Below are 20,615 nucleotides of genomic sequence, written 5' to 3'. Positions count from 1 at the left end.
CTTGTGCTGAAATCCACACTGGTGATTTCAGAGTAGGCTGCATTCTGTCTTGCAAATCATTCTCCTCCCGACCAATTCCCAATCACTCTTCATTATCACATTCTCGCTTCTCTTTAAAGTTTTTGTCTGAATAAATGTTCAAGTAGCGACTGCGATCGCCATGCACTGCTGGAGTAATAACATCATAAAGAGAATTCAAGGGGCGCCCACTCACCCTGCAGGTGGTAACTGCTACAGCGTGTGGTGGGACCATGGGGGCAACTAAGTTATCCTGGCACATCTGTCACCCAGGCTGGAGTACGGTGACACAATCTCAACTCACTGCAGCCTCAACCTCCAGGGTTCAAGCTCAAGCAGGTTTCCTGCCTCAGCCTCCCAAATAGCTGGGATTACAGGCATGCGTCATCACGCCCGGGTTGTTTTTTTTTTCTTGTGACCGAGTCTTGCTCTGTCGACCAGGCTGGAGTGCAATGGCACAATCTCAGCTCACTGCAACCTCCGCCTCCCAGATTCAAGCAATTCTTCTGCCTCAGTCTCCCAAGTAGCTGGGATTACAGACGCCTGGCACCACGCCCAGCTAATTTTTGTATTTTTAATAGAGACGGAGTTTCACCATGTTGGCCAGGATGGTCTCGAACTCCTGACTTCAAGTGATCCACCCGCCTCAGCCTCCCAAAGTTCTGGGATTACAGGCCTGAGCCACCACGCCTGGCAATTTTTGTATTTTTTAGTAGAGACAGGGTTTCGCCATGTTGGCCAGGCTGGTCACAAGAAATATTTCCTGGCACAGGTGGTGTCTGATTAGAATCATAAAGGATGAGTAATGGTTACTCCCAACAAACTGAAGGGGAGAAAAGAGAAAAGGAGGTAGGTTAAGGAAGAAGAATAGCAAATGCTCTGGAGACCTGGGCAGCCACTTGGCCATGCGTTCTGGATAGCCTTTCTCGGGAGGTAATTCCTGCCTCAGCCTACTACCCACCACAGTTCTGCAGAACAGTGTTCTGGGAGATGAATGAAGCCCAGCCCTGTAATTGACGAAGTGTCTTCTATTGAATCACGGACCTCGGTGAAGCCCCAAATCCTGTCTGTTTCTTCTTCTGGTAACAGCGCCTTACTCAGTATGAAACAGCATCAGGCTTTTCCTCCACATGCTGGGGAGGGTGCGCTCACCCTGGGTGGTGCCAGTTACAGCTCCTCCGCAGAGCTCTCCTTATCTACATTTGATTTGAGGCATGATCTGCCAGTGTGCTGTTGAATCAAAGAACTGCCTTCAGGACTTTCCTTATTTAGTGAAACTATTGTTGACAAACCAAAACTGCACCCAGACTTTCACCCACAGTTTATTCAAGCCAGGTAATATACTAAGTGCTTTGTGTAAGCAGTAGTGTCTTTCTTTTCAGAAATGGTTGGCTCTCACAAAAGGAGAGTTCAGATGTCGGCCTGGCACTTGCATAAATATCTTCCACTAAGATTCAGCATTAGCAGACTCTGCAGGATACGATTTAAACACTCAATAAAGCATGGTGGGGTATTTCTAATTTACACATAAATAACATATTTTTTTCTTCCAATGTTCACAAATTAAAACTATCTCTGTCCTGAATTAAGTAATAAATAAGAATTTTAATAAAACATTTTCTACATGAAATCCTTAGAAAGTCTACTGCAGAGTTTGATGGCTGGAAGACTGAGCTGAGAGACAGTTTAACAGCTCATATGTCAGCATTAGTATTTGTTGGTAGTGCTTATCTATTCTACATAATAAGGTTTTGTGTATTGATGCAGGCACTGCCTTACACAGTAATATAACACAAGACCATGATATTCAGCACATTTTGAAGTAAATGTGACACTAAGACCCTCTGAAATGCGTCCACTTTGCCCCTTGCAACATTACAAAGGGGACATTCTTTTTCTGAGACAGTCATTGAGACCAGCACTAACAGATTATGGCTTGATAGCTATTTATCACTTTGGATTGTTTTGAAAACCAGGCATCCCTAATCACCAACAACTTTAAAAAGCCAGAATATTATCAGAGAAGACAGTTTTATAGAAATATTCAAAATTATTTCATTAGCTTTCTAAACCTTTAAAAGAATCGGGCTTTCTATTCAAATATTTAGCTAAATAGTACATGACGCCATCAAACCTGATCAGTTTTCTAAACCACTTTGCTTTATGTATTTAATGTGGAAAGGACCTGGAGAACAGAAAGAATTTCATTACCCTCACAAGGATTTGTCAAAACATCTTAGTTTTTACTCGTAGAAGATGTTGCAAAGAGAAGTTGGAACATAGTAAGAAAGAAGGTTGATTCCATTACATATGATGCATTTGGAAATTGATTGAAGTGATCCCATTTCAGATGCACCTCAGGGCAGAAGAGGCAACCTCTTGAAAGTGACAGCCACATTTTCTGTGAGGGGAGGGGACTGGACAGAAAGGACTCCTTGTCTGAGCAACAGCTTTCTGTCCTGTGTTTCATCATGCCTATCTTGGCACTTCTCTAGCCTAAACCTCATCATAATATGAGGTGTAATTATCTGCCCATTCATCTGCTTCTTGTGCTAGACTGTGAGCTCCTTGATACCAACCATATGTTATTTATATTGATTTTCCTAAATCCTAACCAAAGCAGATGCTCAATAAGCATTTTAATAGGAAGGAGGAGAGGCAGGATGGGAGAAGGGAGGGAGGGAGGAAGGAAGGAGAGAAAAAAGTTCACTTATAATGTCTATAATGGTATTAAAATAGAACATGTATTTAGTCTGATGAGACTTTTTTTCAAAACTAAGTATGATTTACTTAGGATTAAAACACAAGTTATAATACAATAGCTACGATGGGCCTTATATAAAGAAAAGTAAGTATAATACATTTTAAAAGGCTTTTAAGTATCTATATTAAATATAAACTAAATGGATAAGATTTTTCATCCCCAAGAATTACCTGGGATATTAGATTTGCAAAGAAAAGTAAAAAGAGGGAAATGAGGTTGAGTGAATTATTTGAATAAATATATGCAGTCATTATAAACTTCCAAAGGACTTTAAAAGTGAGCAAGAAAATACTGCTAGAATAAAGTAGCTTTACTTATCACTTTCATGAATTATAAAAACAAAATATTTTAGAAAGTCTTACTGTTAAGTGATTGATTTAATTCTTTATACATGAAGTTCTTTCTAAACCTGGATAATGTAAACATCTTGGTTAATCATTACAGAACTCCAAGTCTTTCTCTTTATTCCACGCCTTAAACAACAAAAGGATCGTAAATCCTTGAAGTTTCCTTGGAGTTAGCTCAGGCAAAGTCCAAAGTTTAAGAAGGTGTTCTATGAACCATAAACAGTCAAAGCATATCCTAACATTCTGGGGCAGTTCTCACCCAGCTTGCCTTCATCCTATTGTCTTTAAAGATTCATAAATATTTAGCATTTACCCATGCCCTATCTAGAGATTCAAACACTTTTTTTTTTTTTTTTTTTAAGAATAGAGATGGGGTTTTGCCACATTGCCCAGGCTGGTCTCAAATTCCTGGGCTCAAGTGATCCTCCTGCCTCGGCCGCCCATAGAGTTGGGATTACAGGTGTGAGGCACTGTGCCCAGCTTTAAACACTTTTTATTTTATAATAGTTTTAGATTTATAGAAAAATCACAAGGATAGTGTAGAAAGTTGCCATATACCCTGTACTCAGGTCGCCCTATTATTAGCATCTTACATTAGTATAATATGTTTGTTATAATTAATGTATCAATATTGATATAATATTACTAACTAAAGTTTATAGTTTATTCAGATTTCTTTTATTTTTACCTAATATTCTTCTTCTGGTTCAGGATACCACATTATACATATATATAGTGTATACATATAATATATGTATAGTAATACTAAATATAACATATATAATACACATATACCATATACAATTTTTATATCATATATACATATATGAATATTATATACATATAGTATATTGTTATATTTTATAATATATTGTATAGATGTGTGTGTGTATATATGTGTGTATATATATGTATATGGGGAGAGAGAGAGAGAGAGAGAGAGACAGGAGTCTCACTATGTTGGCCAGGCTGGTCTTGAACTCCTGGGCTCAAGTGACCCTCCTGCCTCAGCCTCCCAAAGTACTGGGATTACAGGCATGAGCCACCGAACCTGGCCAGGATATCACATTATATTTAACAGCCAAGATTTCATAGACTCCTCCTTATGGCTGTAACAGTTACTCAGATTTTCCTTATTTTGGATAACTTTGAAGAATGGTCAGGTATTTTGTACGATGTCTCTCAGTTGGGATTTGACTGCTATCTTTTTCATGGTTAGACTGGGGTTGTGGGTTTTTAGGAGGAAGAGGTCAGACAAAGTACATCTGTCAGCACATCATATCAAGAGTATGCCAGCCTGAGAAATATAGTGAAACCTTGTCTCTATAAACAATTTTTAGATAAATTAGCTGGGAGTGGTGGCACACCTGTAGTCCCAGCTACTGGGGAGGCTGGGGTGGGAGGATCGCTTGAGCCCGGGAGGTTGAGACTGCAGTGAGCTATGATTATGCCGCTGCACTCCAGCCTGGGCAATAGAGTGAAACCCTGTCTCTTACCAAAAACAAACAAACAAACAAAGAAATACATAAATAAATGTACATACCATCAATATGACTTATCACTGGTGATGTTGAACTTGATCTCCTGGCTGAGGTAGCACGTGTCAGCTTTTTCCAGGCAAAATTACCTTTTCCTTCCCCTTTCATACTGTATAGTTTTGAAGGAAGTCACTAAGTACAACCAACACTTAAGAAGTTAGGTGTTATACTCCAACTTGAGAGAGGAGTACGTAAATCAGCTGGAATTTTTCTGCACAGGAAATTTGTCCCTTTTCCTCATTTATTTATTCAATCATTTCTATTGGCGTAGACTTATGAATACTTATTTTATACTTTAGGTTATAATCCAATTCTGCTTTACTTTATTTCATTGCTCCAATTTTTCGAGTTTTGGCCATTAAGAGCTCCTTCACTTGGCTCCTTCATGTCTTTGACATACTCCTATTATTGTGGGATTCTGTGGTTCTTTTTTTTCAAGCACTTTCTTACTTTCTGGCACTATAAGAAACTCCAGGCTGATCTTGAGTATTTCTAGCCTCAGTCCTAGAATCAGTCAATTTCTCCAAGTAGTCCTGTGTTTTTTTTTTATTGGTGAATGGCATTAGAAACCAATATCCACTTGCTAGGTATGTGTGATAATTGTTTCTTCTAGTCCTTCTTAGCTGATGGAGCAAGGAAACATATCTAAAAATATTTCCATCCATACATATACATTTGTATCTATATTAAATTAATCTTCATACAATGTTTCCAAATGAAATCCATTAAAACAGCTGTCCCCAACTTTTTTGGCACCAGGGATCGGTTTCATGGAAGACAATTTTTCCACGAACGGGGTGGGAGGATGCGGGGATGCTTTCAGGATGATTCAAGCACATTACATCTATTGAGCACTTTATTTCTATTATTATTACATTATGAAGTAATCATACAACTCACTGTAATGTAGAATCAGTGGGAGCCCTGAGCTTGTTTTCTTGCAACTAGATGGTCCCATCTAGGGGTGACGGGAAACAGTGACAGATCATCAGGCTTTTTTTTTTTTTTTTTTTTTTGAGAGAGAGTCTCACTCTGTTGCCCAGGCTGGAGTGCAGTGGTGCATCCTTGGCTCACTGCAATCTCCGCCTCCCAGGTTCAAGTGATTCTTCTGCCTTAGCCTCCCGAGTAGCTGAGATTACAGGCACCCGCCACCATGCCTGGCTAATTTTTGTATTTTTATTAAAGACAGGTTTTCACCAAGTTGGCCAGGCTGGTCTCAAACTCCTGACCTCAGGTGATCCACCTGCCCTGGCCTCCCATAGTGCTGGGATTACAGGTGTGAGCCGCCGCACGTGGCCCAGGCATTAGAGTCTCAAAAGGAGGGCGCATCCTAGACCCCTTGCATGTGCAGTTCACAACAGGCTTCATGCTCCTATGAGAGTCTAATGCTACGGCTGATCTGACAGGAGGTGGAGCTCAGGCAGTAATGCGAGAGATGGGGTGTGGCTGTACAGATCAAGCTCGCCTGCTCACCTGCTGCTGGCCTTCTGATGTGCAGCCTGGTTCCTAACAGGCCAAGAGACTTTGTGATCCAGGAGTTGGGAACCCCTGCATTAACATATGGATTCTTCTAGCCTTCTCTCTTTGCTAAACTCTCATTCAGCAATGATAAATCTAACTCCCATCATCTGTCATCCATTTACTTAAATTGTTCATTTCCAGAATACATGTACAGCAGTATCTGAATTATTAACTCATAACCCACAGGAAACTACTTTATCAACCAGAGTGCAATGCTTAGGTGCAGCTTCTTTTGCCTTTAGTCTCACAGACTCCACTCATTTCCAAAGTTACTAAGGCCGGCACCTTTCCCCCAACCTCCTTCACTGAGGTTGTTTCATACAGTACAGTTAGATCATAATACGGTTAAATCACAATATAGTGAGATTGCAATACAGTGAAATTTGTTTTGTTACTTTCTGCATTTCATCTTGGAGTTCCTCAACCTCCTGATTTTTAAAAATCTGGATACACTAAGGCTCACTCTTTGTGCAGGTTTGTTTTAATAGAAAAAAAAATTAAATTACTTAACATCCAGTAAAACTGATTAGCTAGGGGGATTCATTAATTCAACAAATATTTCCCAAGGGCCTTACCTTGTGTTAGGTTCTGTACCAGTGTCACTCTGGGGGACCTTATCTTATAGTTTCTTGTCCCCGGTACATCTTTGCATAATCAGGGCATGGGTATGCCAGTTTAAAAAGCACCAAGTAAGGAAACTAGATTGTTATATTCATGGCCACATTCCAGAATTCTAGAATTCCTTAGATCTGTGACTATGCCTCCCTCAGTGGTTCCAGAATCTGCGAAAATAATCTATTTGTAGAACTGCATTTATGTAAGGTTAGAATTGTTTTTCTCCCACTGCTCTTTTGCTCCTAGTAAAAAAAGCAATTTAAACTGCAGAGGAGAATAATAACTACTAAAATCAACACTAGCTTTTGTCTAATACAAAAGCCATCAGCACAACTTAAATTATAACCCCCTTTGTCAATCTGGGATTGCTGAAAACAACAATTAAGCCAATCTACACTTGCAAGTGATCTACAATATTGTTTTTTTTTTAAATAGGCTTTATTTGTTACGCCAACCACATTAGCTAAACAGCTAATACAATTGCTCATGTAGAATTATGCCAATAAAGGAAGGAAAGATAGTTGTTGTTTGTTGCTCTTAATCACGGGGAGGTGAGGGAGGAGGAATGACTTGCTGGCATTAGCAAATCAACCAATAAATTATCTTCCTTAAGAATATTAATGCTTTCTAAATCTTTCCATGTTCCCCTTGCCTAACTCCCAGGATGGCCGCCCACCCTTTAGTGCTGTAAGATAATCTTTTTTTTTTTTTTTCTTGAGACGGAGTTTCACTCTTGTTCTCCAAGCTGGAGTGCAATGGCGCAGTCTCGGCTCGCTGCAACCTCCAACTCCTGGGTTCAAGAGATTTTCCTGCCTCAGCCTTCTGAGTAGCTGGGATTACAGGCATGCACCACCATGCCCAGCTAATTTTGTATGTTTAGTAGAGATGGGGTTTCACCATGTTGTCCAGGCTGGTCTTGAACTCCTGAGCTCAGGTGATCCACCTGCCTCAGCCTCCCAAAGAGCTGGGATTACAGGCGTGAGCCACTGTGCCCGGCTGTAAAGCAGTCTTAAATGGGGGAATATCCATTACTACAACTGCCACAGCAGGTGTATATGATTGAGACAAGGTAGGAGCTGTACTCTGGAATAGTATGTTTGAGTTGAAAAGTTGAACAAAGATTTACTTAAAATCTTAACATTTATGTAATATAACAGGGGGCTCAATTGACACTGGAATGTATCTTTTGATGTGTAAAACACTGCCACACTAGGGGATGTAAACAGTATTTTGGGGGTTGCCCGTCCCCCTGTGGTAGGAGGGACTGTTTGGCAGGACCTTTTGGAAGATAAATCATAAGGCAAACAACTGCCCCTTGTTCTAGGGAAACTTGGAACACAGGAAAGGAAACCAAGGGCAGATGCTTCACCCTGAGCCTGCAGAGATAGAAAAAGGTTTTCCCCAAATCTTTGCAGATTATTATTTTTGTTCGTGAGAGGAATGTGTACTTTGTTGTACAAACAGTAGTTTTTGAAAAATTGGGAGCAATCAGCAGCTTAGTTGGGAAGGACAAGCTTCCCTGAACATCTGTTCCCTCCAGGCTGGAGGAAGGAATGTGAGAGCAAATGGCTGGACCAAGCTCACGCAGCTTGCACTGCTGCCATTGCCCATATGAGTAGTTATCAAAGGTGAAATATACCGGACACTGGGATGTTCTCATGACTGCTGTGATTGTCATGCTTGAGCTCTGAGGGTCAGATTGTACCTGGTTGGGAGAAGGGCATCAAAGAGAAGGAACAATGATCAATTAATCCAAGGAAGAGAGGAGTTGGTCCAGGGGTTTTGGAGCAGGAAAAGCAGGCTCTGTTTCCTTTTTTGGAGACTGAACAGGGCTTGGACTCTGAAGTGTTGGGGATCACTGGGGGCCCTTGCATTGGGGGACATCTATGGAAACTAGGCCAGGGTGCAGAGGTTGGGTCTGAGCCTGAAACTCTAAGAGCATCCAATTCTAAAAGCAGTTGGGAATTAAGTTAGTTTATGACCAAGTCTTCTTTAAAATCCTACTATGAGCCTGAGCAAAGATGTACTATAGATTACATACCGATGTACTAAGGGAAGTTGAAGAGACTGTATCCCTCCTGGAGGCTGGGAAGGGTTGCTTGTGATGACAGAGATGCATGGCCTCAAAGAGCAGCACTGTTATAAGGGGCAGCAAAGGCTGCAGGCCAAGAAGTGAAAACTAAGCAAACCCCCAAAGTTGTCCCTGATAACATATATTGTAGCACCTTGAGAAACCTGAGAACAGCTGGAAGGCAATGGATGGGGATGCACTGTGGGCCACATTCTAGTAACTACACCAGGGAAGGCTCATGCATTAATGTCTTTGGAGTGCAAAGACAGTATGATTTCAGTTGTAGGCCACAGTTCGGAAATGCCAGGGACACAGAGGTTACATTTAGGTTCTCCCTTCTCCATAACGCATTTTTATAAATTTTCTACCATAAAAGGCACGATATTGCACATCAGAAACAAATTCAGTACCTATTTGGAAAAAAATAGCATTTAAAAATAGAATACTAGGCTGAGCATGGTGGCTTATGCCTGTAATCCCAGCACATTGAGAGGCTAAGGCGGGTGGATCACTCGAGGTTAGGAATTCGACACCAGGCTCGCCAACATGGTGAAATCCCATCTCTACTAAAAATACAAAAATGAGCCAGGCTTGGTGGTGGGCACCTATAGTCCCAGCTACTCGGGAGGCTGAGGCATGAGAATCACTTGAAGCTGGGAGGTGGAGGTTGCAGTGAGCCAAAATCACACCACTGCATTTCAGCCTGGGCAACAGAATGAATCTCCACCTCAGACAAACAAACAAACAAACAAAAGCAAAACAAAACAAAACTATTTCAAACACATTAAGCTAATGGCAGCCCATAAGTGCCACATCTCCCTTTTGACCTCTTCCCATAGGCCCTGGAGTCTGTGCACTCCCAGGCACACATACCCTGTTGTCTCTCAAGCATCCGCAGTGCAGGTGGGGGACTTACGTTCTTACAATCCTAAAACCTTTGATTATAACCCACACTAAAATAACAAAGGTAATCAAATGTGTGGGTGGAAGCTTGCCAGACACTTGTAGAGTTCCATACCATTCATAAAGTGCTTAAAAATGCTTAATTTCATTTGAATAACACTTGCTGTTGTTGCTACGTAGATTTTTCTCTTTTTTCTTTTTCTTTTTTAAAAAGCAAAGGTATATACAACAGCTCATTTAAAAAGACTAGACAGACCCTAGCTCCAACTAATTCTCTAGATTGAGCACGTGGGAGAACTATGTTCCATTTCCTTTTTTGGTATCACAGGCCTTGATCTCCAAACAAACACATGAAGTAAGTGTCTAAACTCTGGGTGGAAGTAAGCTAATCATTGACATTCAAAACACTCTGCTACTTGACACACTTAAACAATAAATGCCCAGCTGACTAAAATTCTATTGCTACAAAGAATTATCTCTTTAAGGGGCCCACACAAATCTATGCAGGTGTTTGGAAGACTATAACCTGTCTGCGACTTTTTTCTGCATCTCTAGGAGTGTTCAGCTCAGAGACTGCCACAAAGGAATGATGACTGTGCCTTTGTGAGAGGAGGAGAGATTAGGTCACTGCCACCAAGGGAACACTTGCTCTGACCCAGGTGGCTGTCAAGAAGCGACAGATGGAATCCCTTTAACTCATGTGGCAAATAGATTATTCTCATTTCACAGATAAAGAAACTGAGGCTCAGAGAGGTTAACTTGTTTAATTTGATACAGCACGAGAGTGGGAAGATGAGATTTGAACCCAAGCTCCTCAGAATTGTATAATATCTTGCTGTTTACTCTTTCTTTTCTCTCTCTCTCTTTTTTTTTTTTTTGTTATTGTTGTTGAGGCAGGGTCTCGCTCGATCACTCAAGCTGGAATGCAGCAGCACGATCGTGGCTCACTGAAACCTGCACCTGCCGGGCTCAAGAGATCCTCCCACCTCACATCCTGAGTAGCTGGGACTACAGGCACACACCATCATGCCTGGCTAATATTTGTATTTTTTGTAGAGATGGAGTTTCCCCATGTTGGCCAGGCTGGTCTCAAACTCCTGGACTCAAGCAATTCACCCACCTGTGCCTTCCAAAGTGCTGTAATTACAGGCATGAGCCATCATGCTTGGCCTACTCTCTTTTTTTTTTTTAAACAATCAGTTTAACTTCTGAAATGTTCATATTAATCCTGATGCTGCTAAAAATTGTATTTCTAGAGAAACTCACATTGGCACTTCAAAATGGATATTTGTGTAACCTTTACCAGAATAAAACAAAGCTTCAGAACACCACTGAATGTCACAGTGAATTTGTATGGCTGGAGAGCTGCCTGGGAATTAAGGCTCAGATCCCAGGTTCGCTATGGAATAAAAATACTATTTCTGATAAGATAGATGGTCTCTCACTTTGGTACATTTTCTTCCACTCTTTTAAAACAAAGATGACTCTTTTTCTGTGTTTTTGCTTCTGAGATAATATGAAACTTCAGGAAGTCCTGTTTGCTTCAGTGGAGCCAACTGGGACAAAGTTGCTATAAAAATCTGAAGAATCAGCCCCTGTAAGGAACAATTTCACAACCACAACCATAGCCAGCAGAAACATCATTAACACCATCACCATCAATACTACCACAGCCATCATCACCATTACCACTATCATCAATATCACCAACATCATCATTTTTATTGTCACTGTCATCATTACCATCATTATCATCAGACTTTCCTAGGATAGGACAGATGTGGTAGTTTTCTCCTCCTCATGTGAATTTATGATTTTCCTATCATAAATTATCCCCCACAAGTTATACCCCACAATTACCCATGCCTGTTCAAACTTCAAATATTTTAACCATGACTTTGACAGGATACAGACTTTGTGTAAGTGAAAACAAATATTCAAGCTGCATGCATGGCAGAGGTCACTTACAAACTTCTCTCTTTGATCAGTCAAATTCTTTTCATTGTTTATATAATAGTGGTCAGCCTTCAAAAGTGTCTTTGAAGTAAGTTTGAATATATGCTTTGCCTGACTCACCCACCAACCCCAAACACACACACACACGCGTGCGCTCACATACACACACACTTACTTGTATAACAACTTGCTTATATACTGATGTTCTGTAAGTACAAATGTCCTCCCATGGCCTGTCTCTCAAGTCCCCAGATTTATACACTGTGTCACCACTAAACTTGGGATCAGATGTTGCTCTCTAAGTACAGGTGATTCTTTTTTATTTTTTTGAGACAGAGTCTCACTCTTGTCACTCAGGCTGGAGTGCAGCAGCAAGATCTGAGCTCATTGCAACCTCCGCCTCCCGGGTTCAAGCGATTCTCCTGCCTCAGCCTCCAGAGTAGCTGGGACTACAGGCACCTGTCACCACACCCATCTAATTTTTGTATTGTTAGTAGAGATGGGGTTTCACCATGTTGGCCAGGTTGGTCTCGAACGCCTGACCTCAGGTGATCTGCCCACTTCAGCCTCCCAAAGCGCTGGGATTACAGACACAAGCCACCATGCCTGGCCAAGTACATGTGATTCTAATCTACAATGACATGTAACACAAAAACAATATTTATTTATTTATTTATTTGAGACAGAGTCTTGCTCTGTCGTCCAGGCTGGAGTGCAGTGGCGCGATCTCGGTTCACTGCAAGCTCCGCCTCCCGGGTTCATGCCACTCTCCTGCCTCAGCCTCCTAAGTAGCTCACACTACAGGCAACTGTCACCACGCCCGGCTAATTTTTTGTATTTTTAGTAGAGACGGGATTTCACCGTGTTAGCCAGGATGGTCTCAATCTCCTGACCTCGTGATCCACCCGCCTCAGCCTCCCAAAGTGCTGGGATTACAGGCGTGAGCCACTGCACCGGGCCCGAACAATCTTTATGTTTAAAAACTGTAACTCATAGATATGAGTATTAAGATTAATTTTTTAAGTTAATTTTTAATTAATTTTTAAAATTTAATTTAATTTTTAAAAATTAATCTATTGGATTTTGAACACACAAACAGCTATTGTCCATTTCAGAATAGCAATATAAAAAGTCCTTAAGAATCTGTCTGAAGGCTGGGCGCGAGACCATCCTGGCTAACACGGTGAAACCACGTCTCTACTAAAATTACACACACAAAAAATTAGCCGGGTGTGGTGGCGGGCACCTGTAGTCCCAGCTACTCGGGAGGCTGAGGTAGGAGAATGGCGTGAACCCAGGAGGCGGACCTTGCAGTGAGCGGAGATCACGCCACTGCACTCCAGCCTGGGCCACAGAGTGAGACTCCATCTCAAAAAAAAAAAAAGAATCTGTCTGAAATTACCCCTCAAAGTCTGCGACATCTCTTACTTTGTGGTGGCAAATCCCTATTCAAATTTTTGAAAAAGGCCTTATTCAGAAGCAGGGTATTGAGTAAAGTGAAAAATCAGGCTGAGAGTTAAACTTTTTTTGATCAAAAACATGCTTTGGCTAAAATGCAATGCTGTGATTCTTAGTGGGTAAGTAAAAATCCTGGTGATAGTATATTGGTGGTGTATTTTAAAAAATGTTTTTGCAATTGAAAAACAGAAAAAAGTCTTGCTTTTATTAGATAAACAACTGATATGAATTTCAACTTTAAATCTAAGGCTTCGCACTTTGGGAGGCCGAGGTGGGCAGATCACGAGGTCAGGAGTTGGAGACCATTCTGGCCGATATGGTGAAACCCCGTCTCTACTAAAAAATATGGAAATTAGCTGGGCATGCTGGCGTGCCCTGTAGTCCCAGCTACTCTGGAGGCTGAGGCAGGAGAATCGCTTGAACCAGGGATGGGGAGGTTGCAGTGAGCCGAGATTGCACCATTGCACTCCAGCCTGGGAGACAGAGTGAGATTCTGTCTCAAAAAAAAAAAAAAAAAAAAAAAAATTCTAAGCCTTCTTAGATGACATAAGTGATATGAGGTTTGGGACAGGGAGTAGCTGAGGGTCTTGTTTTTTTTTTTAATATTTCAAAAAGATATATGAGCTTTAAAAAGGTTAAAGTATATTGTAATAAGACTGCTTTTCTGGGGTGGCTCCTAACTCAATTTTAAATGCAATTCAAAAATAATTCTCTAGAAATATTTTGAGAAATAGCAGTTGCATTGAGCTATAGGCATAACCTTCCAGGGTGACTATTTTGAAAATTAATGCTCACTTTAATCTTAATATTCTACTCTATTCACTTAAAAATTAGGTTAATACTTGATAATCATATCTTTCCCATCCAGCTATTTCCCACAAAGTTGGAGGGCTTTGCAAATTTGGACTGAAATTTTCCACAATCCTTATGAAAAAAGAGCAAGTTATATATGATGGTTAATACTGATTGTCAACTTGATTGGTTTGAAGGATACAAAGTATCGATCCTGGGTGTGTCTGTGAGGGTGTCACCAAAGGAGACGAACATTTAAATCAGTGGGTTGGCAAAGGCAGACCCACCGTTAATCTTGGTGGGCACAATCTAATCAGTTGCCAACTTGGCTAGAATATAAGCAGGCAGAAAAATGTGAAAAGAGAGACGGGCCTTGCCTCCCAGCCTACATCTTTCTCCCATACTGGATGCTTCCTGCCCTGGAACACTGGACTCCAAGTTCTTCAGTTTTGGAACTTGGACTGGCTCTCCTTGCTCCTCAGCTTGCAGATGGCCTATTGTGGGACCTTGTGATTGTATGAGTTAATACTTAATAAGCTCCCATATATATATATATATATGTATATGTATATATATATATGTATATGTATATATATGTGTATATGTATGCATATATATATGTGTGTATATATATATATATGTTCCATTAGTTCTGTCCCTCTAGAGAACCCTGACTAATACATTATATAATGTCTTTTTAGTGGGTTCTCAAGTTCTCTGAAATTTCAGATTCTAGAGAAATACCAATACCAATACTATAGTTTAGTTGTTGCTGTTTAAGCCAATGCATAGTTCTAGATGTCATGTTCACAAAACCACCATGCTGTGACCTCTGTCAACATATCTAAGTATCCTCATGATGTCTTCTGAAAACCCCAGGTTTTTCCTGCCCTAAGGGAATCACCTGGCATTACCAACCACCATAAAAACAAAACAAAATGTGATAGAATGTGGACAAACAAAACCATATACATTGGTTCCTGCTCTGTGGTATCTCCAGCGTCTAATCTTAGAGACAGGGTGGCCACTCAAGTGTGATGCGTTCCTACACCCAAGACGCCAACAAATGCATTTCCTACCCTGCACAACTTCCCTATTCAGGACCTGGAGGTTTTGCCAATGTTCAATTTCTTGGACAAGAAAATAGCAAGTCAAATGTTGGGGCACTCGTGGCCAGCGTCTCTGAAATGTAAGACTCTTTATTTCATCACTGTGGGGCAGTTTTGCATGGCCCCGGGCAGCTGTGCATTCATGGAAATCCACTGAAGACAAATGTCTGGAAGGAATTCTCTGATTGGGCCTGACATGATTCAGCTATTTTTAGGGTTTCAGCTGGTGCCCTGACCAGCGCCACATGACCTAGAAGGTGCCCCACTTCCTTCAGTTGATATAATTTGGGAAATCAGTGTCAGATGGAATTTTAGTCTGTACATATCACTAATGCTGCTTTAAAATAAACAAGTTCTTAGAATTCTTTATCCCAGCCTGATAAAATCTAGTTGTGTCCTCTGATTTGAGAGCATAGGAAATTACTGGAAAATCAAGTAAAGTGGGTTCAGACTGTTGGGCCTCCATCACTTTATTGCTAACTCAAAGAATCAGCCTAACTTTGGATGCCCTTGCATGGCAGTTTTCACTTTGGGCTCTACTGAGACCACCACAGAGATGACAATATAGGCCTTGGGACTTACAGCCTTTTTTATTTTTTTCTGAGATAGAGTCTTGCTCTGTCACCCAGGCTGGGGTACAGTGGCGCGATCTTGGCTCACTGCAACCTCCATCTCCCAGGTTCAAGCATTTCTCCTGTCTCAGCCTCTTAAGAAGCTGGGACTACAGGTGCACACCACCACACCCAGCTAATTTTTGTATTTTCAGTAGAGACGGGGTTTCACCATATTGGTCAGGCTGGTCTTGAACTCCTGACCTCAGATGATCCACCTGTCTTTGTCTCCCAAAGTGCTGGGATTACAGGCACGAATGCCTGGCCAGCCTCACAGTCTCCACAACCCCTGGGGGGCATGTTAAAATTTAGACTCTCAGGTTCCACTCAGACCTTCTAATCAGATTCTCCAGGGGTTAGACCCAATAACTTGCATCTTTCATGGAATCCCAGGTGATTCTTGCACATGCTAAAGTTTGGGAACCACTGCTGATTAAGAGGTCATAGAGCTAGAAATTGGAAATTAGGGTTCTCAGATGCCCCACCCCATTCCACATTTATCTATTTTATATTTCAGATTCCTCCCTATGCTTTCATTTGCAGAAATGCCTTTGTGGCAAGAAAAACAAAAGTAAGAAACAATTACTCCAACATACATATTTAGAAGGGGACCATCTCATGCTTATCTTCAATGGCTATTTCTTTCTGTTTAGAATACAAATGAAGGCATAAGAAAGTGATTTTGTCCAGATAACTTCAGTACATAGAAAGCTACTTACTTCATCTACCACTAAGATGCAGTTTAGCATCTCCAGCTGCAACTGATCTGTACAAGTCAGGGATCCCTGAAAACCCCAGTAAGTGTTGGTTTGGGTATCTAGAATTAATGCTTTACCCCCAGTTCCACACCCAAGAACCTACCCCCAGCCAATACTCAAATCTGGCCTTTAGCCCAACAGATCCCGATTTCAGATAAAATTTAAGAAGGTGACGTATACAAACATGATCATGCAATGCATTCCATATGCACACTTTTAGGTCACACAGAATGAAGACATTAAGAACATGTTAATATGGTGGCTTATAAGACCATTTTATATCATTTTGTTGCTTTTCTAAATGCCTAAAGTAAGGTTTCCCTGTTGTGCCAAATTTAGCAAGCAATCTAGAAGATGCAAGAAACCTGTAAACTTTCAAATTTAAAGCCAAACAAAACTCATATTGCATTCCATTGCATATCATGTTATAAAAATCTCAATATGATTCAGATAAAATTAGTAGCTTAAACAATTTCAAACCCATAAAATACGGCGCATAGTAACTTATATATGTTAATTATTTATTTAGCACCTACTATATATTATACAAAGCTTTTTTTTGTATTGATCCTAGAAATCCTTCCGATATTCAAAGCTTTATACTATATGTTTTATGAGAATGAGAAAGGAAATAATGTAATTGAGTCAGGCCCTCAAGAAATGTACAGAGGGTGCAGAGGAGAGAAGGAGTAATGTTTATACTAGACATTCCAACAAATTTAAGAATTAGAGCTTGGTAATCATACATGAGAGGAGGAAAAGTGACAGTGCTTCTTTTAACTGCTTTTCTTCCACAAAGGAACACTGTTTAAAGATGGAACGTTTTGTCTTGGGTTCCTTTATGAATTTATATTTGTGTATGTGTATATGTGCATGTGTATCTTTCTCTGGGTGTTGATTTCTGTGTGTTTATCTCCTGCTTTTTGCTGTTGTTGTTTATTTGATTAGTTTCTAAAAGAAATCTTTCTTTTGAATATATATGCATTAGGAAATTCAAAAGTCAACCCACAGACAATTACTGTTGTCAGTTTCTTATGTATCTTTAAGAGATATTCTATGAAAATACAAGCATCTATGTATGTACATAATTTTTTTATCCCTTCTACTAATTTTTTTCCACTAAAATTAGTTGCACATGTATGCACCATTCTGAACTTTGCTTTTATTTTGGAGACTCTTTCAAAGAAATACATACATACCTACTGCATTTTTTTTTTTTTTTTCATTTTTTTGAGACAGAGTCTCACTCTTGATGCCCAGGCTGGAGTGCAGTGGTGCAATCTCAGCTCACTGCAACATCTGCCTCCCAGGTACAAGTGATTCTTCTGCCTCAGCCTCCAAACTAGCTGGGATTACAGGTGCCTGCCACAATGCCCAGCTAATTTTTTTGTATTTTTAGTAGAGACAGGGTTTTGCCATGTTGGGCAGGCTGGTCTCAAACTCCTGACCTCAGGTGATCCACCTGCCTTGGCCTCCCAAACTGCTGGGATTACAGGCATGAGCCACCGCGCCCGGCCTCTACTGCATCTTTAATGGCTGCATACCATTCTACTGTTATAACATAAATATGTTAACTACTTTTCTATTAATAGTCATTTATAATGTTTCAAGTTTGTTGCTATTCTTGCAAGTTCTTAAAGTAGAATTGATGAATATGTGCATTGTATTCCATTAGTGGTTACCCTGGCAGTTTTTAATATGAATGCAAATGATTTCTAAAACTAACCAATATATTTAGCATTCTCGCAAACAACTCAGTCTATAAATGTTTAACTCCAATCACCTCTTTATTACTTCCATGCCATTGTGTAGTTTATATTTTTTGTTTATCTCTGAAAGAAGATACTATTGTCTTCCACATTAGAATGTGCTTATGTATACCCACAATTTTATGAATTTCTTTACTCACCAATTTTTCTTTCATCCCAGATCTTATATCTGAGATTTGTTTCTTTCTGTATAAAATGCTTACTTAGAAATTCTTATAGCAAAGGTCTGTTTGATGAAAACATTATAAACACGATTAGTTTTTATGTATCTTAAAATGTCTTTATTCTACCTTCAAATAATAGATTTGTTGGTGTAAAATTCCAGGTTTTGAGCATTTTTTTCCCCTCAGCTTAGTGAAAGTATTGTTCCACTGTCTTCTGACTTCCACTGTTGCTGTAAAGAAGTCAGTTGCCAGTCTAATTGTTACCCTTTTGTAGCTGATACTTCTTTCTCACTGCTTTTAGATAAATCTTCTCATTATTTTCCTTCTGCAATTTGATTATGATGTGTATAGCTGTAGATTCTTAAAGATTTAATCTTCTTTGAATGTGTTTTAAATATAATAATTGGAATCTTTCAACAGTAACAGAAAATTCTTGGTCTTTTTTTTTTTTTTTGAGACAGGGTCTCAACTCACTGCAACCTCCTCTTCCCAGGGTCAAGTGATACTCCCTCCTCAGCCTCCTGAGTAGCTGGGACTACAGGCATGTACTACCTCACCTGGCTAATTTTTGTATTTGTATTTTTTGCAGAGACGGGATTTTGCCATATTGCCCTGGCAGGTCTCAAACACCGGAGCTCAAACTAATCCACACACTTCAGCCTCCCAAAGTGCTGGGATTAAAGATATGAGCCACCATGCCCAGCTGAAAATCCTTAGCCATTTTCAAGTTGAATATTGCTACTTCCCCATTCTTTCTATTATGTTCTGTAATTCTGATTGTGATTCTGTGATTCTTAAACTCACTCCATACTATAAAATTCTTAATATCTTCTTAAAATTTTTAATTTAATTTTCTCTTTGTGCTGCATTCTGGTTAATTCCTGAAGAGCTATTTTCCATTTCACTAACCTAGTCTTAAGCTTTATTTGTTATGTAATTTGAATATTGAGTTTTAAATTGAATTTACTGTATTTTTGTTTTCAAACATTCTTTTGAGATCTTTTATATTGATTTTATAATCTTTCATGATGCCTTGCATTTATATATTTGTTATAATTTTGATTGTAGATACATGTTCCCTGGTGCTTTACATTTAGTAATTTTTGAAATCATGTTTGAAGGTAAGTTCCTTCAGAGAGAATGTGCATTTACTTCTACCTGGCACCAGAAGGGCACTCCCTTCAAAGGGAAACTTTAAAATCAATTCTAGGTTTGAATTATTTCTGCTAAAAAAATTCCTATGGAAATTGGATTATGGTTGTGAGTTCTCAGTAAGGGAAACTAGCTCCAAGATTGAAAAAAGATGTACTTCTTAAGAGTTCCTTCTGTGGGTTCTTAGCTTTGTCACATGTTCATAGATTGCTCATGGGTTTTTCCTTACAGACTCTCCTCTTTGGATGGACTCAAGGATTTGTCTTATGTCTCTCACACTTCGCACAGCTGTCAAAACCAGAACTCAAATAAATGACATTTTAAAAGATTTTCCCAGTACAAAAGGTGGATTCAGTGCTTAGTTGCCTATAAGTATTTCTTCTTTTAACTAACTCATGCTCTGGCCAGGCACAGTAATTCTAGCCCTTTGGGAGGCAGATGTGGGCAGATTACTTGAGGTCAGGAGTTCAAGACCAGCTTGGCCAACATGGTGAAACTCTGTCTCTACTAAAAATACAAAAATTAGCCAGGCATGGTGGTGCACACTTGGAGTCCCAGCTACTCGGGAGGCTGAGGCAGGAGAATCACTTCAACTCAGGACTGCACTCCAGCCTGGGTGACAGAGTGAGACTCTGTCTCAAAACAAACAAACCAACACCCAACTAACTCATACTCTCCAATGATTTTTCTTCTTTTGTATGTTCATAAATGCTTTAGAAAGAGGTGTATTTATTTAAAAATAAGTAAATGAAACTGGTATCTATTTTTGTTGTTTTCAGTGGAAAAGCAGATGAGGCTATCTCTTCAGCACTATGTCAAGAAACAGCAGCCCAGAAAATTCTTAAGAGCTGAACTTCAGTTTCTAATTACTTCTCACAGCCACTTCAATTTTTGCCTCTCTGAGGCATATGCTGAAATCAATTATGACATGGGAGCGGTTACACCATGGCACAGTGAGGAAGCTGGTACATTTCTGAAACTCCATAAACTCATCAGATAATTTTTATTTTAAATGCTATAAACCTGAAGTATTTCTTTACTTCACACACACACACACACACACACACAC

At 40.0% G+C, this 20,615-nt stretch overlaps 1 protein-coding gene across 1 annotated transcript in view; it reads right to left on the bottom strand.

Annotated features, from left to right (window-relative positions):
• Window positions 1–6,867, bottom strand: part of PRAG1 (PEAK1 related, kinase-activating pseudokinase 1) — a 112,315-nt gene extending 105,448 nt beyond the window's left edge. Inside the window, exon 1 of the mRNA XM_055349727.2 lies at window positions 6,764–6,867. The gene's annotated coding sequence lies outside the window, so the exon portion shown is untranslated. The remainder of the gene's footprint in view (window positions 1–6,763) is intronic.
• Window positions 6,868–20,615: the final 13,748 nt, after the last annotated feature.

Source organism: Gorilla gorilla, chromosome 7, assembly GCF_029281585.2.
Source record: "Gorilla gorilla gorilla isolate KB3781 chromosome 7, NHGRI_mGorGor1-v2.1_pri, whole genome shotgun sequence".
Lineage (NCBI taxonomy): Eukaryota > Metazoa > Chordata > Mammalia > Primates > Hominidae > Gorilla > Gorilla gorilla.
The sequence above is the reverse complement of the archived record's forward strand: the minus strand, read 5'-3'. Positions and strand labels throughout refer to the sequence as shown.